We start from the raw sequence: 27256 nt of genomic DNA, 5'->3' as shown, positions 1-27256 counted from the left end.
AAAGCAACCTGCCTGCTTTAGTAACTGTATAAATCCACTCAACTTCTGCAAATGCCCAGACCATTCTTTGTTGTTGTTTTTGTTGTATAAGGCTTAATATGCAAGGCAAGTAATGACACCAATTCTTCCCTCAGTAAGGGGTGCTGGTCTCAGAGCAGCCCCATATCCAAGACAATGCAAGTCAAACTTTCCATGAGATACTAAGCACATAAGCCCTTCATGGTCTAGCTCCTGCCCCTCTGTCAGCCTCAGCATCTAAGTCTCCTTCTCCAGTCAATTCAAACTAATTGCAGGTCCCTAAATACATCATCCTTTCCTTAACTCTGCAGTATTCTTTGCATAAATTTTTTCCTCTTTCTGCCCTGTGGACCTTCTTCATCTAGTAAATGTCCACTCATACTTCAAAATTTAGTCCCATTGTCTAGTTGTCAGGAAATACTCCCTGATTTACAAGCTTGATTTATTTGTCCTCTATATTCCCCTAATAGCCTTTCCAGGCTTCCATCATAATACTCACCATGTTGCATAGTAACATCTAGTAACCCTCCTCAACAATTAGATTCTATGCAACAACTCATTCAGTTTTTCTCATTCAATTTTATAGTTCCAGATTCCACGACACAGTAGTTGTTAAGTGCCTAGTAAAAGGTGCACTTATCTCATTCATTGACTGAACAAATATTTATGGAGTAACCACAAAGCATATTTAAAAAGCACCTGGGTTCCTGAGCACTTATTCTAAATTAAGGAAGCTTTCATCACACCTCACTGTCTCAGGTGCATCAGAGATCAAACAGACTCTCAAACAATCTGCCTGGGGGTAGACGGGGAATGGTGTCGGGAGGAGGAAGGAGTTGGGTCATGACTGTGCCTGCTGTTACTGAAGTGAGAAGAGGAGCAATGGAGGCAAGGTAGAGCACAGGGGCGCTCTCCACGGCTCTGCCCAGTGCACTCACATTGAAAGTAGGTGGTGCTATCACTTATTCAAGCTCAGCAGGAATCCTCTGTGGAGAAATTTCTTATCTCACCAAGGGAGATATCATTAGAATATATGCAAAAGTTAAAACAGCCCTGTATTTTCCATCTCAGTGTTTTTATGTTCTAGTTAGTTGCATACACATGTGAAAATCTCCCTTTAAAATCAAATGCCACAGCAGAAAGTAGGGTTCACATGTACAAGTGTTTGTAAATGAGAAGTATGTATTTTAGGGAGTGCATATGTAATAATGTCTCACCCAGAGCTGCTACAGGCAAGATGATCAAAAGGAAAATAGCACTAGCTGATGCCAAATGTGCGATTTACATGATTTGAAAATAAAGTGGCATTCCAAAGAACGTGTGCAAATTTCCCTCAGACACAATCCACTAGCCAACAGATTAAAATTTTAAGATACATGAATAACTTCTCTAACAAAAGCTTACTAAAAGGTAGCACTGACTTAGAAAATTAGCATGGTTACGTGAACTCCAAATATCCAAATATCTCTCTAATCATCCGCTATCTCAGGGTGCAAAATAAAAACCCTTTGTTTCATTTTTTTATTTATGCAAAGTAGAAAGGAAATTTTGGTCTATTCTCATTTCAAGTTAGGTTGATTGATTGATTAAAAAAAAACCAGAATGAACTCTGTACTCAATTGCACATTAACTAAACACCTCAGCATACGTTTATAAAAAGTAGGGGGTGTGGAAGGGTGACAAAGAGGCTTTACAATTGATTTGATCTGGATTTGGATACCAGTTTTGTCACTTTATAGTTGTGTGAGTCTGGATAAATTATATAAATTTTCCAAAGCTCGGTTTTCTCAACTGTCAATGGAGAATGAGTGTAGACATTTCATGGGTTGACTAGATGGATTATAAACTTACTTACAAACACATGTATATGTGAACACTACTTTCTAATGTGACATTGGCACTTAAAGGATATCTGCATGTATGCGTGCAATTAATCAGTATAATGGAAGCATAAAATGGCACAGGTGAAGTATCATGCGCCTGACTTAGTGAGCCACAAGCACTCATGTTTGGTTTCCACTCACCCCACCTCCTTCCCAGATTTCTATTGAGAACATGGCAAGGTAAAATAAAGCGCCTCTCTGTCCTTAACGAATTTAGACTGGTAAAGGGGATTAAATGTACACAGATTATGCCAAATGAGATATACACTTTGAGAGCAGAATAATCCAAGTATTATGAGAACACAAGGGAGGAAGACAGTGAGCCAAGGTCCCCTGGACATCAGGATCAGTTCATGTAAAGGCCATTTTAGATGGGCCTCGTAGAATTGTGGGTGCTTTTGATGTGTGGCTTATAGTTCGTAAATCTAGCAACTGAAATAACGTTAACACAGAAGACGAAGCTTAAGCAGATGGTTGTCTGATAAAGAACCCTGAGGAATTTCCACTGGTCACTAACTTGTAGAGCTGACCTGAGGATTGCTACTAGCCAGAACATGGTTTACCACCTAAAATGGGACAGTGCTACCAGCCTAAGGGGAGATCAGACATTCCTTATTCTTCTAATTCCAGCCCAGAGAATACTCAGTGTCCCAACCAAAGCACAAGGAGCACTCCTTCTACAGTGCAATCAGTGAGAGAAATTATGTCTTGGCCTCTACTTTAATCCATACTATTTTTTCCACAGCTTTCTATACAAACCAATTCCTTAAAACAAGAAGAGAGGGTGTAAAAGGGATCATTTAAGAAATAGGGCTTCCCTGGTGGCGCAGTGGTTGAGATTCCGCCTGCCGATGCAGGGGACATGGGTTCGTGCCCTGATCCGGGAAGATCCCACATGCCGCGGAGTGGCTGGGCCCGTGAGTCATGGCCACTGAGCCTGCGCGTCCGGAGCCTGTGCTCCACAACGGGAGAGGCCACAACAGTGAGAGGCCCGGGTACAGCAAAAAAGAAAAGAAAAAAAAAAAAAGAAAGAAAGAAAGCACTCCCTGGAAACGGGTATGACCCCAAAAAGTAAAATGCTACAGGATGGTGAAGTGCCACTTCACCATCCTGGTAAAATGCTACTTGTATAGTGAAGTTTGAAGAGCCCTAGTAGCAAAGGGACAACAGGGCTGTGGATTTTCATGTACTTTGTCCATTTATTAGTCCATCAGAGAGACAAATAGTGAGGATAGAAGAGGATCCCATTAATCCAACGGAACAGTACAGGACTTAGAAACTCCTCATAGCACAACCAGTCCAGGTTATGGGTCTGAGAAGATGCTATCAGCAATCAAGCCAAGAGTGGGTGGATTATGTACAAGCCATTGCCCCTGCTTACAGCCAAATGCTTAATCTACCCTGAACACTCCTCACCCCAGGGAAAATAAAGGGCAACAGAGAGAAGAAAGGGAGGGCAGAAGGAAATAAACCATGTGTCCTAAAGAAACAGTATAGGGATAATCATCTTAAAAATTCAACAGAAAACTATGCCTCTTTAAAATTATTTACTACACAAACCAGTAGATTTTGAATAAGTTACAGTACATCCATATGATAAAATATTTTGCAGACATTACACGTTCTCAAATAACATTTAATGCACCAGAAAATGCTTACAATGTAATTCGAAGTAAAAAGAGCTGATGTAAAACCTGTACATACAGTGTTTATCAATATCCCTAAACTAAATGTGTGGTAAATGTATATCAATGAAAATAAAGTTAAGTAATATAATAGTTCTTACATCTGAGTGATGTGACTATGCAAGAATTTTAATTCCTTTCTAATATTTTCCTACTGTCTTCCAAAATTTCTGTGAGGTTACTTTCATGATTTAAAATTTGTTATATAAGAAAAATAGTTACATTTACAAATGTAAAGGTAACAAAGGTTGAGGGAAAGAGTCTTCAAAGCAAAGGGGAAATGTCAGCAAGGACAAGTCAGTAAGAAAACATAACCCATTTCCTACGCAGCCAGAGCAGTGGTGTGTGGGTGCAAACAGCCGTGTTGAGGCAGAAAACAGGGAATAGGGTCAGACGACCACACTTATGAATAGAGATTTTCTTCTGTCCACAGGGCATATTTTGAATATCAGGAAAGGCTAAGTTGGAGCTGTGTTTGTGGAACTCCAGCAAGTAGCATCCTGAATCAATCAGAGGTGAAAGACTATGCTAGGAGTCCAAGTGTCAGGCAGTGACAGCTGTGGCCTCAGTGACAAAGGTGAGGATGAGGTAGATCCAAGTGTTGGGTTATAAAACTACTCAACCAATGCTTGGATACAAATGGCCTGGGAGAGGAGAGGATTGAAGATAGCCTCAAAGACTCAATTCTGGGTGGTTAGTTAGAGATCCATATTATTCACAAAAATTGAGGTAGGAGTATGAGTTTATTTTGAACAAGTTGAGTTTAAAGTGTCCACAGAGTATCTTGAGAAGATTCTAACTGGGAGTTAGAAATGTGAATTTGCAACTGGAGAGAGAATCCTGGGCTGGTAATGAGGGTTCAGGAATCATCTGTATAGACATGAGAGGTGGTCGGATAATAGAGGAGGAGACAGGGAGATGAAGAGCAGAAGGAGAGAGAGGAGAAGGGCGAAGGGACACATAAAGAGTCAGACAGAGGAGGTAGGCAACAACGTTGGAGGATCACACTTCGGAAGCTAAGAGGAGAAGGAGGCACTGACTGAGCCAGGAAAAACAAACAGAAAGGTGATCCCTTATTTCAGTACCACGGGAAAGGAGCTGAGAATGCTGAGTCACCCTAAATGGTAAGCGCTGTACAAAGTTCCATCAGACTGAACTCTGAGAAATGGCTGCTGGAAATGGTGATTAGGGGGTCAAGTGACATAAAAATGTTTTCAAGTGAAAAATTAAAAATAAAGGCAACTTGTCTCAGAATAAACATTTCTCCGCAGTAACTGTCATGTTAAAAACACACCTGGAGTGCCATACCCTAAGCATCATGTCATTTCTGCCTCATGCAAATGAGCTGGAGACATTCATCTCTGAAGTGCTACCAGCTTGAGGCCATCACCACAGCAACCAACAGAATAACTGTTGTTTTTTAACTCTGCCCATCACTAACTACATGCCAGCTTTTGAAATGCATAGAAATGAAGTTGTTCTTTCAGACACTGTTGCATGGGACTTAGCCTGGTTGCAGGTGTCTGTGAACACTGCCTGACTTAGGATATTTTCTATAATAACTGTAATGATAAAATCTGCCATGCAGTTTGGTAGCAGTCAGGAGAGACAAATTAACTCCTAGCTTTGTGGACTAAAATATATATATATTTATCAATTCAAATTGGCTTTATTTTAATTAGTTGTTTCTTAAGACACAGTTTTAGCAGTTCCTTAATCAAACTGACACTTTTCCTTAATATTAAAGAGGAAATTTTTTACACCTAATACATCCCTGTAAAAGCAAACCAAAAGCTGAGTCTTGCTTATGTCTCTCCTTGCCCCCAAGGGCCAGCCTGGGAAAAGGACAAGAATCAGCTCTTCAGTCTATTCTCTTTTGCACATAAATTGATTCTTCTTTTGTTCATTTCTATGAGCCAAGGTAGATAATATTTAAAATTGTTTGAATCTATGTTACCTATCTAATTATTGTTAATAATAATACTAAAATAACAAACAAAACATGCTTGAGAAGCAGCCCAGGGTAACTGAGAGTTGAAGATCCATGTACTAAATATCTTACAATTATTAGACAGATTCAGAAGAAAAGTACCATTAATGCAGTGGAGAACTCCCATAAATCCCAACTGTCTGAATATGACCTTATAGCATGCAAAATCTCCAGTCTTCAACATACACAGTGATAGGCTGAATGACCACTGAGCAGAGCTACGGAAGAATACTTCCAAGTATCAACTGGTTGTTTAGATTAGACCTGTGTTTCCCAAGCTTATATTTGCATCCCAACCTTCACAATTTTTGCTATAACTATGACCCTCTTGTACTATTACTTAAGTTTTCCTTAAATCAACACTTTTTAGGTGAGCGTCTTTCAAAGTAATAACACAATTGGCCTTATAGTATAAACTGTAAACACTACCAGATAAAATAGAGTTTACCAAAAAACTGACATGCTAATACCTCTGAGAATTCTGAATCTCAAAGATTTATTCCATTTTCAGCTTTAAAATTTTGTAGCACATTATTTCTTTGCTATCATTCAAATAGCTTATGTACCCATATCTCAATGAACCCCTTCCCAATGAAGCCCAATCTCAATGTGAAACATTTATGTAAAGGAAAATCAATTACAAATAATAGGATGATCTGTTATAACCAAAGAGCTTTTTAAGGCACAAGTCACACCATAGAGCTGAACGCCATTCATTCAACAAATTCAGCTGTGAAGAAGCAAATATGGACCCTACCCAACAGGCTGGGAGCAAGACCTAAAACAGGCAGGAGGGGCCCAGGAGGTGAAGGATGGCGTGAGGGAATTAAAAAATGTGAATCCCAGAGGAATGGCTTCTAGCTTGAGGTCTCAACTCTGACATGAAAGAGGAAAATACATACCAGCGTATCAGAACAGCTACAACCAAAGTTCTTTATTTCACTCCTTGTGAGATTATGTTACTTTAAAATGAAACATGAATTCTAGCATAATTTGTATTTTTCTTCAAGTCCCTGGCCCTCCAGGACTCCATCCAAAATTCAGATGTTAAAAAGGCAACTCTGTCTCTACACATATCCTCTCCCCTCCCTCAGCCCCATTGTTCAGCACTAAATGAGACTCTAGCTCCCAGGAACCTGTCAACCACCTTCAGTGGGGAATGAGTGAGTGTGTATGTGTCAGGACTGAGGAAGGCCTGAGAATAGCCATGGGTCTTGAGAAAGGGAGGAACGAGGAGGCCTTCTGTCAAACTTCCCATCTTCTACCAAATCTGCGCTCCTCCAGTCTTCCCCATCTCTCTCTTTTTTTTTTTTCTTTTTTTGCGGTACGCGGGCCTCTCACTGTTGTGGCCTCTCCCGTTGCGGAGCACGGGCTCCAGATGCGCAGGCCCAGCGGCCATGGCTCACGGGCCCAGCCACTCCGCGGCATGTGGGATCTTCCCGGACTGGGGCACGAACCCGTGTCCCCTGCATCGACAGGCAGACTCTCAACCACTGCGCCACCAGGGAAGCCCCCCCCCCCCATCTCTCTTAATAGCAACTACACACCTCCAGTTGCTTGGGCCAAAAAACTCTGAGTCATCCTTGACTTGTTGCTTTCCTTCACATGCCCATCTATCAACAAACTCTCTTAGATCTACCTTACAAATATAGCCAGAATCCTTCTCCTTCTCACCACCTCCACAGCCACCACTATGATCCAAAGCACCTTTACCTCCTGCATGGATTATTGCAACAACCTCCTAACTGGTCTCCCTGCTTCCAACTGTATCCCTTTCAGCCTATTACACAACAGCCAGAGTAAATCTGCTTATGTGTAAATCAGATCATGTCATTCCTTTCCTCAAAACTCCAGGGTCTTTCCATCTCCCTCGCAGTAACTAAGCCACAGTGTCCTTGAGGTAGCCCACACAGCCCCACACGGCCTGATCCCTGTCACATATTTGACCTTATCTCCTTTCCTCTCCCTACTGGTCCTACCCCTCCGGTCTACTCATCCTTCCCTGACCATTCCAGGCATCTTTTCTCTTCTAGGATCTTCCCTCTTGCTGCTCTTCCTGTTTGAACATTCTTCCCCCAATAGTGCCATCTCATTTCCTTTACATCTGTTCTCAAAGGTTAGCTTCTCAGCTAGGTTTTCCCCTGGCCACCTGACTTAAATGTTCAATTTGCCCACCAACACTCCATCTCTCTCCCTTATTTCTTCTGTGGCACTCATCACCAACTAAAATGCTATATTTTACTTATTTCTCTTACTCATTGTCTCATGCCTTTAGAATGTGAACTCCATTAAGAAAGTGATTTTTGTGTCTTTAATGGACTGCACTAGCCCCAGAACCTAGAAAACTGTCTGGCCCATAGAATGTGTTCAATGAATATTTATGGAATTAATTTGTAAAGAGAAGGATGGAAAGGACAGATAGATTATGAGAATCAATCCTTAGAAGGATAGCAGCACCATTTCAGAACCAAATTAAAATGAGTGGATTAAATTCAGAAAGAACACAACAAGAATGCCCTACCAATATAAGGTGTGAATTTTTGTAATGAGGTATAGGAATAGATAGTCAGCTTTCTTCATATCTGGTTTGAATGTGGCTTTGATTATTCAGCTCTACCAGGAGAAAAGTCAGTAACAAACTCTGTGATCCTAAAAACCTCATTTCAGAAATTTAGGAATTCATTAGCAAGTAAGAATGATCCTGTCACCAGGGGCATCACCACCAGGTGAAAATTCAACAGTAGAATTGGCCAATACTAGGAAGAACTACATGATAAAGCTTGAGCTGCTGTGAAGTCTATAAAAGGCATGGCTGAATTCTTGACATGTAAGTAATTACAGTACTAAGCCACAGACAGCTTTTGACCTCAAAAATCCTTAAATCCCCCATTAATCTGGACTTCAATAATGGGTTGATTTAAGGAGTTGCAGATTTTCAGTGTCCTAATCCTGAGATATAAGTGTACGAGGTAATGAGAATCCTTTTCTTTTTTTATAATTATATATATATATATATATATATATATATATTTTTTTTTTTTTTTTTTTTTTTTTGGCTGCATCTGGTTTTAGTTGCAGCATGCAGGATCTTTGTTGCAGCATGCGGGATCTTTTCGTTGTGGCACGTGGGCTTCTCTCCAGTTGTGGCGCAGGATCCAGGGCTCTATAATTGTTGCACGCAGGCTCCAGAGCACTCTCTGTAGTTTGTGGCATGCAGGCTCTCCAGTTGAGGTGCGCAGGCTCTGTTGTCTGTGGCATGCGGGATCTCTAGTTGAGGCACGCAAGCTCAGTAGTTGTGGCGTGCAGGCTTTGTTGCCCTGCGGCACGTGGGATCTTAGTTCCCTGACCAGGGATCTAACCCACATCCTCTGCATTGGAGGGCGGATTCTTTACCACTGGACCACCAGGGAAGTCCTCAAGAATCCTTTTCTAATGAACAGTATCAAAGAAAGTAAAATCAAGTGACTCGAAGTAGCATCTACTTCCATCTGAAGGTGTCCAATGAAATGGTGAAGGAACAACTGTAATATGTCGCAAAGTTTAAGTACTACAAGACCTAAATCAAACACTGAAACACAAGTGTGCTATTACTATAAATGGTAAAGCAATATATTAAAGATAGTCAACCAGAAAACCACCACAATTATTTTATTAAAGGGAACTTGGGCAGCACAGAAAAATATTCAAGCCAAATCTCATTCATTTGCCATTGGATCTGCTACCAGTACATTAACTCACTCCCTTCAAAGGAGATGTTGGATGGACAGTGACTAATGGGACAAAGAAGAGGAATCACAAAGTAATTCAATATTACTCAAATCCAGATGATAAAGAAAGAAATATGACTCCTGATTGCAGATTACTAGGGAAGGCTAATATTAAATGGATAATTACAAAAATAAGCACAAACCAGGAGAGGACCAGCATTTCAAGCCAATGTTAAGTAGTCTGTGTGAATACCCTGATCAGGGAGCTTGCTTTATGTTTGAAAAGTTGAAATAAGGTCAGTTAATCCAAGTAGAGTTGTTTGCCTTACTGACACCTACTCGTTCTTTTGGTCCCAGCTTAAATGTTACCACTTCAGGAAGATCTTGGCTCATCTCACCCCTCCGACTAAATCAGGTTTTTCCATATTCCCTAATGGCACCTTCTATTGTTTCTTCATAGCACTCAGCACAGTCATCTACACCCTTGTGTATTATTATGCTTAGGCTAAGTGGAAACCAAGACCCAACTTTAGAGAAAATTCTGGTAGACCAGAAGAAGTATCTCACAAATAGTTTTCCCCAAATAAGGCTTGTTCTCTTCTATGTATGTTAAACACTAAGCAAATACTTGGTTGCACCAGTCAACAGGGAAACCATGTTAATTGGTAGTAGCAATACTGGTAAAGGTCAGTTCTCTCAAAGTCTCCAGGACTTCCATCATCTAATCTTCTGAGGAGATCACATAGCCATGGAGAAAGAATTTAGTGTCCATTGTTTTGATTCCGCTCACAATATTCTGGTGACCTTAGGATAACCTTCTAGAAAAGAAAAACAAATGTAATAAGGTCAACTGAGCTGTGCCCAAGGCTGGGGCATGTTTACCATCACATAAATCAGCAGATAAAGAACAAGAGGCTACAAAATTGCATCTCCAGGGGAGTCCAGAGCTGGTTCAGTGATCTCTGCAGACATGACAAGTACTTCTCACCCTTTAATTTTAATTCTAGTGTGTACAACCTTTTTTTTTTTTTTTTTTTTTTGCCTGTGTTGGGTCTTCATTGCTGTGTGTGGGCTTTCTATAGCTGTGGCGAGTGGGGGCTACTCTTCATTGCGGTGTGCGGGCTTCTCATTGCAGTGGCTTCTCTTGTTGCAGAGCCCAGGCTCTAGGCACACAGGCTTCAGTAGTTGTAGCACAACTCAATACTGTAGCTCGCGGGCTCTAGAGTGCAGGCTCAGTAGCTGTGGCACACGGGCTTAGCTGCGCCGTGGCATGTGGGATCTTCCCAGACCAGGGCTTGAACCCGTGCCCCCTGCATTGGCAGGCGGATTCTTAACCACTGCACCACCAGGGAAGTCCCTAGTGTGTACAACCTTAAATCTAGGATTAGTCCCCAAGAAATGATAATATGTTTAAAGAGAAAGAAGGGCTAACTAACATGAGCTAATACAGTTCTGAAGACTCTTGGAGCTTCCCTTTCTAAACTCTGACACTCCTAGGCTTGTTAATAGTCTCCATATCTTCCAGGAAAGTCAGTGTTTCAATTATTCTGTCTAGTTACTACACTGACCATTTCATGTATGTCACTTAGATGATAGGTACATATTTTTAGCTCAAAAAAAAATACTACTATCTTAAGTTACTAGAATAAATGCTGAAAACTTATAAGCAAAGAAATGTTCTGAAGATGAGATATGAAAAAGCCAACTATCTTGAGCAACTCCAAAGACTTTTTTGGCAAATCTCTTTTCTGAGGACTTTGTATATAAATTCCATCATCAGCTTTGGCTGCTATGGCAACTGGAATATTTAGGAAATGATCTGAAACCAGCATCACTACACATACTGCATCTTTTGCAGGAAAACAGAAAAGACTATGAGATCTAATCCACTCTAATTTCGAAACACAGCTTTGATTTTCATTCCTAAAATCTATGCTCATATTTGCAAATCAATAAATAACAATCTAGTTCATTATGGAGCAGTCTTTCATTTTATTCCTTAACTAGTCACATTAAGGCATCACTTAGGTACTCTCCTCTCAGTTTTATTAGGCCTATCTTTTTTTTAAACAGACTTAATTTTTTACAGCAAAACGGAGCTAAAGATACAGAGTTCTCATATCCTGCTGCCCCCGTAACACACACAGAGCCTCCCCTATTATCAATCCCCCACCAGAGTGGTACATTTGTCACAATCCAATAAACTACACGGACACATCATAATCACCCAAAGTCCATAGTTTACATTAGGGTTACACTTTTGGTACTGTATATTCTATGAGTCCTGACAAATGTATAGTGACATGTAAATACCATTATAGGATCATATAGAGTAATTTCACTGCCCTAAGTATCCACTGTGCTCCACCTATTTATCCCTTCCTCACTGCTAATCCCCGCCAACCACTTGTCTTTTTACTGTTTCCATAGTTTTGCTTTTCCCAGAACGTCATATAGTTGGAATCATACAGTACGTAGCCTTTGCAGATTGGCTTCCTTCACTTTATAACATGCATTTAAGGTTCTTCCATGTCTTTTTATGTTTGACATCTCATTTCTTTTCAGTGCTGAATAATACTGCACTATCTGGTTATACCACAGTTTATCTATTCGCCTACTGGAGGATACCGTGGTTGCTTCCAACTTTTGACAATTTTAAATAATGTTGCTATAAATATCCATGCGAGGGTTTTTGTGTGGACACAGTTCCAATGTATTTGGATTAATAACAAAGAGTGACTGCTGGATTGTAGGAAAGAGTACGTTTAATTTCTTGAGAAACTGCCTAACTGTCTTCCAAAGTGACTACACCATTTTGCATTCCCACCAGCAATGAATGAGAGTTCCTGTTACTCCACATCCCCACCACCATTTGGTGTTGTCAGTGTTCTGGATTTCAATCATTCTGACAGGCCTGTAGTAGTATCTCATTGTTGTTTTAATTTGCATTTCCCCATCTTTTCATATGCTTATTTTCTAATAAGCCTTTCTCCTTTTACTCAATACCTGAGTGTCCCACTGAACGCTGTGCAACAGAATGAAAACCAAGCCCTCTAGTCATTAGTTGGCTGTGATTTAAGCAAAAAACCAACCATGGTTCTCACATTCTATACTGGAGTGCTCCTATTCCTGGGTCACTGAAATAGCTAATTTTGTTTGCTAGAGCAAAGAAATCGGTGCAGAAACGAAGAGTACTAAAAGGACTACACAATTCAATATAGCATTTAGATCCATGTACCCTAACTACATGTACGAAAAAAACATCAGACAAGTTTTTGAGCTCTCTGTTTGGACCATGCCATTAGGAAGTTCATCTAGAATTAACAGTGTTTGCTTGAAAGTCCAAAAAGTGAGGAGATTTCTTCTTCCTTGAAGTTCTTACAAGATGTTCCCCTGAATATTTGGGGATGATGGTTAAGGAGTGTCAAAGTTAATCTACCTAGATGAACAAGTACTGAAAAAAGCATATATCTAAGTATATGCTGCAAGATAATGGGGGAATAGTGGAGGTGGGGGAATTCTGGTTCAAGCAAATATTCTAGAATCTAAAAGATTCTAACTAAAAATTGTTTCAGCTCCTAACTAAAAATTGTAAACTCCCTAAAACAATGGCCAAGACATTTTGGAAGTAAACTAATCAAACTGTCATTCTTTTTCCTCTGGAAGCTTACTGATTCTGTTTTTAAGGTACTTATTATAGTCTCTTAAAAGGTTTCTACCTCTGCACTTCTGGTGTAGAAACAAATTTATATTGAGCTTTTGAAGAGAATCTAAGATAATTTGTACTATTTTTATCAATATTAAAAAGTGTTTCCAGCAGTACCATCTTCCAAAAATATAATTTAAATGTTGTAGTCAGTGCAGGTAATATAATCAGAAGTGTCAAACAAGAGAAGAAAAATTCTGTGACATTCACAGATGTCACCTGCATCCACTCATTTTGTTCAATAAAAAATTATTTTGAGTAACCACTACATTCCAGGCACTATTCTAACTACTTAAATATGTAGTTTATATTGATTTAAATATGTAAATAATATTATGTGTTAGAAGATGATAAGTACTAGGCATCACAAGTACTAGGCTGGGGCTGTGGGCAGAATGGAGCATTCAATGGGGCCCTTATTAAGAAGATGGCATCTAAGCAAAGGCTTGAAGAAAGTGAAGGTGTGAGTTCTGTGGTCATCTGGGAGAAAGTATTCTGGGCAGAGACAGCAGCCAGTACAAAGGCCCAAAGGAGAAAGCAGGCTTAGCATACTGAAAGGCCAGCAGGGAGATCAACACCAGTGGAGCAGAGTGAAAGGAGAAGGTCAAGTGTAGGCCTCTCATGTTATAGTCAGGACTTTGGCATCTACTCAGAAAGGTAGTCCCTGGAGGATTTTCAGTAGAAGATGTGACTTACTTTTTAAAATCTTTCTATTTTAGAAAATGTAAATCATATGTAAAGTAGAGAAAAATGTATAAGAAACCCCAGTATATTTATGACTAAAATACTTTTTCATTTATACTCCCTACACACCCCCACCCCAGATCATTTTGAGGAAAACCTCAGACAACATGTCGTTTCAACTATATATATTTTAGTAGGCACTTCCAAAATATAGGCACTTTTTTTTTTTTTTTAACACCACTGCAATATAATTATCACCCCCAGTGTGGGCTGGAGCAGTTCATATATTGGCTTAGCCTGAAAGCATTGGCTTAGCCTGTGTGCATCTCTTCTCATTCAGGGATCTCTGACCTTGAAATCGGCCATAGGGGGAGTATATACTTCACGGAAATCAACAAACATGAAAATCAGGGCTTTTATTTCTGGAGATCCAACTGTTAAATATTTACCATCACACCTCTGATTCAAACTTGAAAAATTAACAATGCTTTTTTAATATCATCAGATGTCCAGTGAGTGGTCATAGTTCCTTGGTAAACTTACAATTTTTTTAGTTTGTGTGTTTGAATAAGAATCAAAATAAGATCCACACTTTGTAATTGTTGCTATCTCTTAAGTCTCTTTTAATCTATAGGGTCTCCAATATCCCTTTTTTTTTTTTTTTTTTGCAGTACGTGGGCCTCTCACTGTTGTGGCCTCTCCCGTTGCGGTGCACAGGCTCTGGACGCGCAGGCTCAGCGGCCATGGCTCACGGGCCCAGCCACTCCGCGGCATGTGGGATCTTCCCGGACCGGGGCACGAACCCGTGTCCGCTGCATCGGCAGGCAGACTCTCAACCACTGCGCCACCAGGGAAGCCCTCCAACATCTCTTTTTTTTCTTGCATTTATTTTTGCTCTTATCGAAAAAACTGGGTTGTTTATTCTGCAGAATTTGCCACAGTATGGATTTTGTTGATTGCAGGCCTATGGCTTCATGTAACATGTTCCTCTGTCTCCTATAAATTGGCAGTAAGATCAAGTGGCTTGTTCAGACTCAGGTTCTATTTTTTGTACAAAACTCCTTCATAGGTGAAGGAAGAATACTTTTATCAGGAGGAACAGTAATGCAGGTTAAATTTTATTTTGTGGTGGTAACAGCCTACTGATAATCCTTTCAAAATGATAACAGTTTGCATTCTGTCACTTATCCTTCATTTATCATTTGAATATACCTATAAGAGAAATTTCCATTTGTCAACCATTTGGTGAATTTACATTTTAACAAGGTCACTCTGATTGCTGTGCAGAGAAAAGACCATAGAGGCAAGTGTGGAAGCAGAGATATGAGTTAGGTGTTTCACCCACCCAGGAGAGCCACAGTCATGGTTAAGGCCAGGGTGTAACCCTGGAAGTGATGAGAAGCATCAGATCCTAGATCTGTCTTGAAGTACATCCAACAAAAGTTATCAATGGATTGGAGTTGTTGTTTTTGCTATTTGCACGTGGCCCAGGAGGTGCCTGATGATTAAAAGTTTGTAATCCGGCTGAGGCAGGAATTTGAGTTCTAGGTGCTACAAGCTGGATAGAAAAGCAAATGACTCAACAAGGGGTTGAGAGGGGATTGGGAGAAGTGCACATGGAGAAAAGAACTGACCATTCAGTTTTCCTGTATTAACAAAGTTCGGGTTGTATACATACTGCTAAATAAGGAGTTACTTTAAAATATATAGTTATTTACTTTTGAAAGATGGTAGGGGACATCAAAGATAGTTACGGTGCTGGCTTGAAAATAAAGTAAGAAATCATGTATCTGCCATGTGTGAGGTTTGAGAAGGTCCTGGGAATGTAGTGTCAAAGATTTATTTAACTGCACATTGTTATCAGTATCTTTTATTATTACCTGTATTTAGCTATGTCACGAATTAAAACACAGTGACTAATTGTAATATGTTGTAACCCTCTTGATCTGTCAAAAAAAAGTTGTCCCAATATCTAACAACCAAACTTTACAATAAACCTGATCTACTATATTATTTAAAGGTTTAAATTTTTCAGATCTTCTGTTTATGAGTGGTACAACTGCCTAATTTCTCTAAAGGTATTCTGTGTTTTCTCTGGTAGATTCTTTTTAGGAATTTTAAACTATTTTCGCTGGCTCATATCCTTTGCCAAGTTTTAATGAAGTAATTTACAAACATATTTTTTTCCCAGCATTTCTACCTCAGTGGCTAGCTTTCTCTTATTAAAAAAAAAAAAAAAAAACACATAACTAGAGAAACAGGCATTAATATGAAGCTGATGCTCAATCCTACAACATTTTCGATCTCAGTTTTTCTAGATCGAGTTCCACCAAAGTGATTCCCATGCTCTCACAGGCTCAGATAACAGCCATTCTTGCTAATGAGTGTGTCAGGATATAAGAGGGTGTGTTCAAAGAACCCAGAGTGGGCACTGTCCTCAAAGACATTTATTAAAAGAACAGAGTAATCTTATAACTGGATGGACTTCAAAGGCCTTCTCAAAAACTTCACTCTCCCCACTCTCTTCTTTATAGAAGGAAAAAGATGTAAAGGGGTGAAGTAACTTCCTCCAAGGTCTAACTAACCTGTAACTAACCAGTAGAAATGAAGTTGGAATAGTTTATGGTCTTGGAGCATGGAATTCAGATCAGAATAAAGAAAAGACATATTAGTATATTTTCTAAGTAACTACATGAAGACCTCCTACTCATTCTCTCTCTCTTCTGTCTCTCTCTCTCTCTCTCTCTCTCTCTCTCTCTCTCTCTCTCATACACACACACACACACACCTACCTCTAGAAGTCTACTTTGGAACAGAAGAGGTTAACTGGCAAAATAGTGTCATATGACTGATTATCCAGTGTTTCCTTTCATAGCACACTAACAACAAGGTAAGAAGGTAATGAGATGGTTTGTAAGGGAGAAAGGCTGTAAAAATGAAATCAAAGCCCTTGGCAGGCAAATTAGTATTTGGTCACCTGTTGAGTGTTTTTTGCTAAAACAGATTTTTATTGAAAGATTCTACTGTGTTTCTTGGGGTTTAGGTATTATTTTTTCATCTTCACTATAAATGTGACCATAGAAAAATGCTCTTCTTCCTGTCCAATCTCTATATGCAATCTATTGGATGAGTCATTTATAGGAACATTTTGAGAACATCCCAAACACTATGAGTGGACCCTGGAAGTGCATACTCTCCACTCCATCCTAATGAATTTAAACGTGGTTAAAGGAAAACTTACTAAATTCACTGACCTGCTAATAAGGCCACACTGAGAACGATTCTAATGGAAACTGGCGTAACCAACTGCCAAAAGAGATAAATAACAAACGCACATTATATAAAAATAAACAAGACATTTGAGTACATCAATTATCTTGGTACTTCCCATTGAGTAAAGGCAGTGATCAGGGCTTTCAAATACATTTCTATTAACTCACCAATAGATCTCAACAAACTGCTAAGAGATTTAGTTATTCATTCAAACCAACGAAAAGAAATAGGTTTCCTTTAGAAAAGTAAAGTTCAGGTAAGGAGAAGATAAGAAGAGGATGCTGGTCATTGATTACTCATAATGTGGCAGGCCTTTTTCCAGGCCCTTTTCATAAGTCATATCAAGACATGAATGAATGTACACTGGAATAGAAATTCCCTAAGAGCAGGAGTCTTACTTGTTTTGTGTTTCTGTTGCGTCTCCCAGCATCTGCAGTGTCTGACACACATAGATGCTCAGTTAATATTCTTAAATGAATCACTGAATGAATGGAATGTCTTACCAAAGAAGTTGCTGACGCAAAGCTCCAGAGCATTCAGCGGGGGTCCCTGGTGAAAGTCTTACCTTCCCTTGACCTCAGGGTACAGATATAGATGGCAATAAGAATATGTGTTCAGTGAGAATTCCAGCTGTATGTTGATACTCAGCTTTTCACCTCACTCCAGTAATTTTTTTCACTCTTGTGATTTTCTGCTTAAAATGTGCAGATGGATGCACACACATCTTTATCTCTGCAAAATTAGGAATAACTTTCAACACAATGATCTTTATCCTTTTTCAAGGGCTGTTTCAGGCACTGATGCCATTGCAGTTGCTAGGGAGATGAGAATAATGAGGTGGGGAGGCACTGAGTGCTTTCTTTAGCCTGCAGCCCAGGGCACACTGACCAGAATAGAAAAACAATTCCAGTCCAGCCTCCCAATCAAATCCCTTACAGTCTACTGAATATAGAAGGAACTGTGATCCCATTTTGGTATTTAAAATAGGACCATCAAAATAACAGCTTAAAACTTAGCTATATTCTAATATTCCAGTTCTGTTTAACCGAAAACAAACCAACTTTATATTTTTACACTGATGTGGATCAAGCAACTGGATAAAGTATCACACTTTAAACATTTGCCCTGTAAGATAACAGCAACAAGCCTGTTAGGGGGTCAGAGCAAATTATTTTTATCAGCTGGTCTATTTCCTGAGAGACCTAGAAAGGATTGTGCTCATCTGTGTAAGTACTTCTAAGGGCTTGGGCTAGACAGTTGCTAAGTATTTTTAAAGTTTCTAACATAACCTGGATATAAGTATCCGTAATCTAGTAGATTTGACCATGACTCTTGGCTGCTTTTTACAGCATGCTCTCCAGACTTATACATTGGTTCACACCACGGATACTTACAATGAGCACACTGTGTGGGTGTCCTCCGAGCTTAATGAACACGGAAATAGTCAGCAAAAGAGAGAATTTATTAAAAGAAAACTAGCTAATGCAGATTTTTAAACTAAAAATGTTTGGAATTACTTATATACTGGTTCTTATAACATCAGGTCTCCTTTGTTTTACTCTCCATCATCCTCTCTAAACTGAGGACAGCCATCACCTATGTCAGAGTGGCATTAATGAGTACATGGACAAACAGTGGGCTCAAAACTGTTCATTTTATTTCACTTGCTTATCTTTCAATAATCTCTCCTATAAAATTCAAGGCATGAAAGCACCGAAATGAAAATGACAAGAATAAACAACCCAAGGAGTCCATAAGGAACAGGAATCACCCAATCATCTTAGTCATATTGCAGACTGTTGTAATTAAAGTTCATTATCGGGCTACCCTGGTGGTGCAGTGGTTGAGAGTCCGCCTGCTGATGAAGGGGATGCAGGTTCGTGCCCTGGTCTGGGAAGATCCCACATGCCGCGGAGCGGCTGGGCCCGTGAGCCATGGCTGCTGAGCCTGCGCTCGGAGCCTGTGCTCCGCAACGGGAGAGGCCACAACAGTGAGAGGCCCGCGAACCGCAAAAAAAAAAAAGAAAACGAAAGTTCATTATCAAAAGAAATTATTCAAAAGTCACGGCATCTGGCATTAAAATTACAGACATCTGACATTTGCCACTGGAAACATAAGATTTCAGCAATAAACTCATACTTAGAAGCATTACTAGAATGCAAAAGTGACAAGGTCAGTATAATACCAAAGATCTGAGGAACGCTGTATTACAATGTTATACGTTACAGTGTCTTTTCCTATAGAAGATTCCTGATTCACTGAAAACTTAGGAAAACAATACAGATTGTGACATTTGATTGTCTGGCATAGGAGGCAAGGCAAAATGCAAATGTTAGAATTAATCTCAAATTACAATATTGTGCTTAATGTGATAATTAAAATAGCACATGATTCATGAGTCTCCATGATTGCATCAGTCTGACAGCTCACCATACAGTGCTCAGATTCTTATTATTTATTTTTTATTTTAAACATCTTTATTGGAGTATAATTGCTTTACAATGGTGTGTTAGTTTCTGCTTTATAACAAAGTGAATCAGTTATACATATACATATGTTCCCATATCTCTTGCGTCTCCCTCCCTCCCACCCTCCCTATCCCACCCCTCTAGGTGGTCACAAACCACCGAGCTGATCTCCCTGTGCTATGCGGCTGCTTCCCACTAGCTATCTATTTTACGTTTGGTAGTGTATAAAATAATCCATTTGTCACACTGGCACAAGTATCCTTGAGAATCCTAGTGAGAGGGGTTTTAATGCCACAGTCTCTGCTACTCACAAAAATATGCTAGCATTCCAGAGCAAGATAAGAGATGCATCAGCCCAAAAATGCCATTAATGCTGTCTTGTGAGTAATTCCATTACAAGTTAATAAGTCATATTTCCAAGGCACACAACATGTTTGCTTCTTCCTGAAGGTGGATTTTTTTCAAAGAACTTTCATCTTAAGGGAACAAGAAACCAATACTTGCAGTCATTCTTTTCTTTATGAAAAACGTCAAGAACTTGAGAAATTGACTCGTGGCAGCAAATACATCTTCTAATTTAGTCAAGTCAACCATTTTCCATTAAGTATATCTATCTTAAGAAACAGTGTAAATTAAGACCTGGATGAAGAAGCCGTGTGTGTGTGTATGTGTGTTGTGTGTGTGCATGTGTGTGTGTGATGAAAGACAAAGAGACAGTCAACACAGGAAGACAGGAATATGTTCTTTTCACCGATATACCGTCCCCTACAGTCAAGAAAACCCAGGACAAAATCATGACATCATAAAATTCCCAGGGAGCTAATGACTATCCATGAAAAGGAGCTTATAGGAGCAAATGATGGGTGAATCATCCTCCCTTAGCCTTTAAATGCCTCCCTCACTCAATTCAGATTTGGTCTCTTTCCTATTCTGCTGTTATGTGAAATTTTAAAATTCTTAACTTAATATTCTTGTATTGCTTTTTAAAATTCACTGCTCAATCAAAGGTATTCGGGCTTCCCTGGTGGCACAGTGGTTGAGAGTCCGCCTGCCGATGCAGGAGACACGGATTTGTGCCCCGGTCCAGGAAGATCCCACATGCCGCGGAGTGGCTGGGCCCGTGAGCCATGGCCGCTGAGCCTGCGCGTCCGGAGCCTGTGCTCCGCAGCAGGAGAGGCCACAGCAGTGAGAGGCCCGCGTACCACAAAAATAAATAAATAAAGGTATTCATTTGACTATCAGAAATATTTTTCCCACAGAGGGATATGGAATGCATATCTGCAAGACAGTGATCAAAGAAATGAGCCAGTATCCTCTCATCTTGGTCCTTGTAGTTGCTGAGGCAGAGAACTGCACTTACAGACAGAGGCTTGGATTTGACTATAGTTCTGACATTGATTTTTGACCCCTGACAAGGTTCTCAACCCTCTCTCATGTTTTGATTCTTCATTTATAAAGTATCTTACTCAAAGAATCATTAGTAAAATAAAAAATTGGATAACAAAAATGGAACCTATAGATTGCAAAGTGTAACACAATTTTAAGGTATTATTATTACTAGACATTTTGCTAGTCCCTTTTGAAAACACAGCTAGTTCAGCTATAACACAACATAGGTGTTCCTAAAAATTATGCACTACAAAAAATTGGGCAATAGGGGCTTCCCTGGTGGCACAGTGGTTAAGAATCCTCCTGCCAATGCAGGGGACACGAGTTCAAGCCTTGCTCTGGGAAGATCCCACATGCTGCAGACCAACTAAGCCCATGCGCCACAACGACGGAGTCTGCACTCTAGAGCCCGCGAGCCACAACTACTGAATCCCGCATGCCTACAGCCCATGCTCCACAACAAGAGAAGCCCAAACACCGCAGCGAAGAGTAGCCCCCGCTCACTGCAACTAGAGAAAGCCTGCACGCAGCAAGGAAGACCCAACGCAGCCAAAAATAAAATTAATTTAAAAATTAAATTAAAATAAATAAATAAATAATAAATCACAGAGCTTATGGAGGGAAAATGTAGTTAGAGACACAACACTCAAAACTTCATCTGTGGGAATGTAAATTGATACAGCCATTATGGAGAACAGTATGGAGGTTCCTTAAAAAACTGAAAAGAGAACTACCATATGACCCAGCAATCCCACTACTGGGCATATACCCGGAGAAAACCATAATTCAAAAAGATACATGCCTCTCAATTTCACTGCAGCACTATTTACAATAGCCAGGACATGGAAGCAACCTAAATGTCCATCAGGAGAAGAATGGATAAAGAAGATGTGGTACATATATACAGTGGAATAATGCTCAGCCATAAAAAGGAATGAAATTTGCAGAGACGTGGATGGACCAAGAGTTTGTCATACAGAGTAAAGTCAGAAAGAGTAAAATAAATATAGTATAGTATCGCTTATATGTGGAATCTAGAAAAATGATACAAATGAACTTATCTGCAAAGCAGAAACAGAGACACAGACGAAGAGAATGGATTTATAGATACTGGGGGTGAAGGGGGGATGGGATGAACTAGGAGATTGGGCTTGACATATATACACTACTATGTATAAAATAGATAACTAATGAGAACCTACTGTATAGCACAGGGAACTCTACTCAGTGCTCTGTGGTGACCTAAATGGGAAGGAAATCCAAAAAAGAGGGGATGTATTTATACATATAGCTGATTTACTTTGCTGTACAGCAGAACCTAACACAACATTGTAAAGCAACTATACTCCAATAAAAATTAATTAAAAAAAAACTTCATCTCTGACACATGAAAAAAAGACGCAAACCTATTAAAAAGGGCAGCAGTTTTTCACATGTTAATTGGTTAATAAATACATAACTTCTACAGTATTTAAGTTTTTTCAAGATAATGCATAATCTTCATCTTGAAAAGACCTGATGTTGGCTAACAGATGTGGGCATGGCAAGGGTTACAACTTGTGTTACTGTGAAGTGATAGAAAAAGGGTTGTCTGAAATTGCAAAGTGGTGACACCATATGAAGGTGGGTGTGGCTCATAGCATAGGTCTAAACTGTGAGGTAGTTGGTAGATGTTTGAGAAATGTGCGTTTTGTGTATTTCTATTGTATGTGGCTCAATTCAGTTGGGTGCAGTTTTCTTCATTCACTCACAAGTGAATTTGCATTACATGCAAATTGCTCCCTAATATATCAATTGCGTTGAAACAAACTTGTGATTTCAAATGAGTGTTATAGCTGAACTGACTGTATCGTGGAATGTGTTCCCCAAATGGAAAATAAAGCCCCAAAATAATTTAAGCTGATTCTCTCTGCCCCTGATACTTAAGAGACGAGTACATACACAGGAAGAGCAACAGGGCATTGCTCTGAGCTTCTCTTTTCATCAGTAAATAGATGAACATTTGATACTTTGAAAAATTAAAGCTTTCAAAAGTGAACTTCACCACAACTGGGATTTTCTTAGCATATTACTAACTTTGAGCCTCCCAAAGAACATTTGATTAGGGAATTAATATCACTAGGTTACAAACCATAGGGAGCTTTTCCTTACTTTTTCCAATCACTCAACAAATTTTTCATTCCTCACCTTTATTCACTCAGTTACTATTTATTGAGCACCTACTATTCTAGGCATTGGGGATGCACCAGTGAACAAAACCTACAAAGGTACCTACTCTCATGGAGCTTACATTCTAGTGAGGGAAATACACTAGGAACAATAGCATAATATTACATACAATGTTAGAAAGTGATAAATGCAATGTATTAGTAGAGGGTAAAGGGAATTAGGAATATCAGGGAAACAGACTGAGCATTATTAAATTATGTGGTCAAGGAAGTCCTCATTGAAAAGCAGACAATAAACACTAAAAATCATATGTAATCATATGTAATATAATATCATGTAATGATTAATGCTAAGAAGAATAAAGCAGGGTGAAAACAAAGAGAGTAATGCAGGGAGTTCAAGAAAGTTGATGTATGAGCTAAGAGAAATCGTGACTCGTGAATATCTGAGGAAGGAGAATTTCAGACAGAAGAACAGCAGCTGTAAACTGCTTGAGGTAGGATGAGCTTGGCGCCTTCAGAACCCATCCAGAGACCAAAGCAGTTGTAGCAAAGGGCCAGAGAGAGACCCTTGCGGGAGATTTGGTGAGAGAAGCAGTCAGAGCAATGGCCAGGCCCAAGCCCCATAGGGATTTGTAGACTAAGGCAAGGACCTACAGTGCACTGAGTTTTTGAGTATGCTGTGGCATAAGCTAACTGAAATGTTTAATAGACCATTTTGTCTGTACTGTGGAGAAAAAAATAGCAGTAGTCTATGTAAGAGATGATAGTGGTAACTATGAAATGATTTAATGTGGATGAAGTCATGATGTATTTTAAAGGTAGAGCCAAGGAAACGTGTTGATGGATAGAATACAATGTGAGAAAAAGGACAGAATCAAGAATAGCTTCTAAATTTCTTTACTTAAATAATGGAATGAATGGTAGTACCATTTTTTGAGGTACAGATGATGGCAGAAATAAGTTTGGCCCCGGGGAGTGGAGGAGTGCCAGAAATGAAGATCTACTTAACAGTAGCGAGTTCAACCTAAGAAAAAGAGAAGCCTCATACAGAATTATTTTAAATTGAATAGTGATCAATCTCACAATCAACCACTTCATTTTGTTTACCAGGGGTATTTTAATGTTTTGACTTCATATTTTTTTAATAATTAACTTAAAGTGTTTCTCTTGACTCCTGTATTTCCTCCAGCATAGTTATCCTGTTAACTCTCTGTTGTCTGAAAATTGCTATGCCTTATTGCCTTAAAATTTCAGACTAGGAGAAAATAAATTTCAGGAATTTAATGGCTTAAAAAATGTATCAATAACCGAGTCACTTTCTGGTTGTACCAAAGATTTGAATGCATTCTCTAGTATGATTTCTTTTTGATAATTTCGACTAAATTATGTTTTGAACAATACCAACAATTCTCCCTTATTAACTTTCCTGCCCCTGAGCTGTGGAATGTCACATAGCGCCAGCTGACCAGAAAAGACCCTGATAAAAGAAGCAAACAAACTATTTAAACCCCACAACGGATGTTAAACTCTCCTGTGACCAATATTCATAAATAATTCTAATTCTAAACTCCTTGCTGCCATTGAACAAAATAATGAAGTGTGTAAAATTCCTCTTTGATTTCTGACTCTCCATTCTGAGCTTTTTCACTTCCACAATATCCCTGGCTCTCTAATCAATGAATCAATATAACAAATTCAAGCATACTATGATACAAATGATTAATAAAGAATAATGTGCCACTTCTCCCAAGAATGTTAACATTTTAAACAAACAGGAAGCCTTGAGTCTATGAAGTAAATTTCTACTCATCAAAGGAAGGAGGAGAAAGGGCTTTTCCACAGCCTCATAATCATAGCCCCATAAACAGGCCCAAACTTTTAAGGTTAAGGGGTAGGTGGTATTGCTGTCAGCTTCTAGTTTGGCAGCACTATGCTAATGAATGACAGCACCTGGCCCTCCAAAACTGTAAGTATAAACATAAGTTTATTATAAATTATACTGATAGAATGAGTACCACACAGTTTACCAAGAATACAATATATATACTTCTTATTGTAAATTCTACACAGCCAATTGATTCTCACAGGATGCTTTCATTGGTTTCTACCCAACTGTTTTATCCATAGCCAACTGTGGTTGCAATTCAACCATAATTTGACAAATGGAGTTGCATCTCAATCCATAACTCCTTTCCAAATAGTTTTTGTTATAATTTTATATGTGGCATGAATGCTGGTTGATATTTTTATCTTAACGAGTAAAACAGTGAAGATGAATGTCAAAACTTTTCTTGTTTATCAATGACGTGAGCAACTTTGTTGAGTCAGATTACAGTTTTCAAATATCAGGAGAACATTTTCTTTTTCTTTTTTTTCTTGGCTGTTCACAATGTAACAGCTCTAAACACGATGTATTTTAAGTTTATATCTGCATTGTCAATGTTTTTGCCATCACTTTCTCAGATCTTGAGTTCAATAAAACAATCAAGTAAGCAATTCATCTGTAATGTTAGCTGATTTCTGTGCTGTAACTATCCCAATGTGGCTGATTTCAAGCTTCCAATGTATGATATGGGACCTAGAGTTGGGAAGAGATAAGCAGTTTATTTACAAGATGTAAACAGTTTTAAAAGCACAGAAAATAATAAAATTTGGAAAAAATAATTAGGAAGTGATGAGTTTTGAGTAGTTATTACCTCCTTTTAATACAATTTACTGAATTGTAAGTTTATGTTACTTAATACTAAATCATGGCTGTGTTTAAAAACCAACACAGAGACTTCCTGAGAATTTAACAGTTGGTTCTTCTTTTTAAATTTATTTTATTCAAGTATAGTTGATTTACAATATTGTGTTAATTTCTGCTGTACAGCAAAGTGATTCAGTTATACATACACAAATTATTTTTCATATTCTTTTCCATTACGGTTTATTACAGGATATTGAATACAGTTCCCTGTGCTATACATTAGAACCTTGTTCTTTACCCATTCTATATATAATAGTTTACATCTGCTAATCCCAAACTCCCAATCCATCCCTCCCCCACCACCCCCCCTTGGCAACCACAAGCCTGTTCCCTATGTCTGTGAGTCTGTTTCTGTTTTGTAGATAAGTTCATTTGTGTCATATTTTAGATTCCACATATATGTGATATCACATGGCATTTGTCTTTGTCTTCTGACTTACTTCACTTAGTATGGTAATCTCTAGGTCCATCCATGTTACTACAAATGGCATTATTTCATTCTTTTTTATGGCTGAGTAATATCCCACTGGGTATATATACCACATCTTCTTTATCCATTCATCTGTCAATGGACATTTAGGTTGCTTCCATGTCTTGGCTATTGTACATAGTGCTGCTATCAACATAGGGGTGCATGGATCTTTTCAACTTAGAGTTGTGTCTGGATATATGCTCAGGAGTGAGACTGCTGGTTGGCAACTCTCTTTTTAGTTTTGTGAAGGGCCTCCATACTGTTCTCCATATTGCCTGCACCAATTTACATTCCCACCAACAGTGTAGGCAGGTTCCCTTTTCTCCACACCCTCTCCATCCAGCATTTGTTAGTTGTAGACTTTTTTGATGATGGCCATTCTGATCTGTGTGAGGTGGTACCTCACTGTAGTTTTGATTTTCATTTCTCTAATAATTAGCGATGTTCAGCTTCTTTTCACGTGCCTATTGGTCATCTGTATGTTTAACAACTATTGTGAAACAACGCAAGTCAGCTCTAGAACTTCAGCTTCGTCTCCAGTAAGCAAGCTGTTAAGATGACCTGGGGCCAAATATCGGGAAAAGACCTTTGCCTTGCTTTCTGCATTTACCTTTTCGTGGGTCTCTCAATGTGCCTGAGAGAAGCTGCTATCAACCCTTCGGCTGAATCAAACCCTGAACCTCGAGCCAGGCTTTTTAAGACCTCACCCAAGAACCCACTATACTAAGGACCACACGCCCAGCCACCCAGGATTCTGATGACGAGTTTTGAGAGGAGAGACCAATGTGGTCCCCACATACCAAAGTATGCGCCCTTTACAAAACATCATGGAATAAACATCTCAATTGTTTACATTATAGATGTATCTCTTTGGATTATCGAGATTTCATACATCTGCTTCGAAGCCATTCCTCAGCTGCTGTTGTTGGATATATTTTGGGTTCTGAATATATCTTCCAAGGACAATAATATCATCATCTCCTTTGCCAAAGCAGAAGATAACATTGGGCAGTAAACAGTGATTCATATGCCATACAAGTTATTCTGAGATTCCTTTTCAA

At 39.1% G+C, this 27256-nt stretch overlaps 1 protein-coding gene across 1 annotated transcript in view; it reads right to left on the bottom strand.

Moving 5' to 3' along the window:
* The window catches only part of RGS7 (regulator of G protein signaling 7), a gene marked incomplete at its 5' end in the record, with an annotated part of 606922 nt that overhangs the window by 546678 nt on the left and 32988 nt on the right, over positions 1–27256 (bottom strand). The gene's annotated exons all lie outside the window — the stretch shown is intronic.

The sequence above is a fragment of the Grampus griseus genome, assembly GCF_964374135.1.
Source record: "Grampus griseus genome assembly, chromosome: 1".
Classification (NCBI taxonomy): Eukaryota; Metazoa; Chordata; class Mammalia; order Artiodactyla; family Delphinidae; genus Grampus; species Grampus griseus.
Note: the sequence above shows the minus strand (reverse complement) of the source record. Positions and strands in the feature narration are given on the sequence as shown.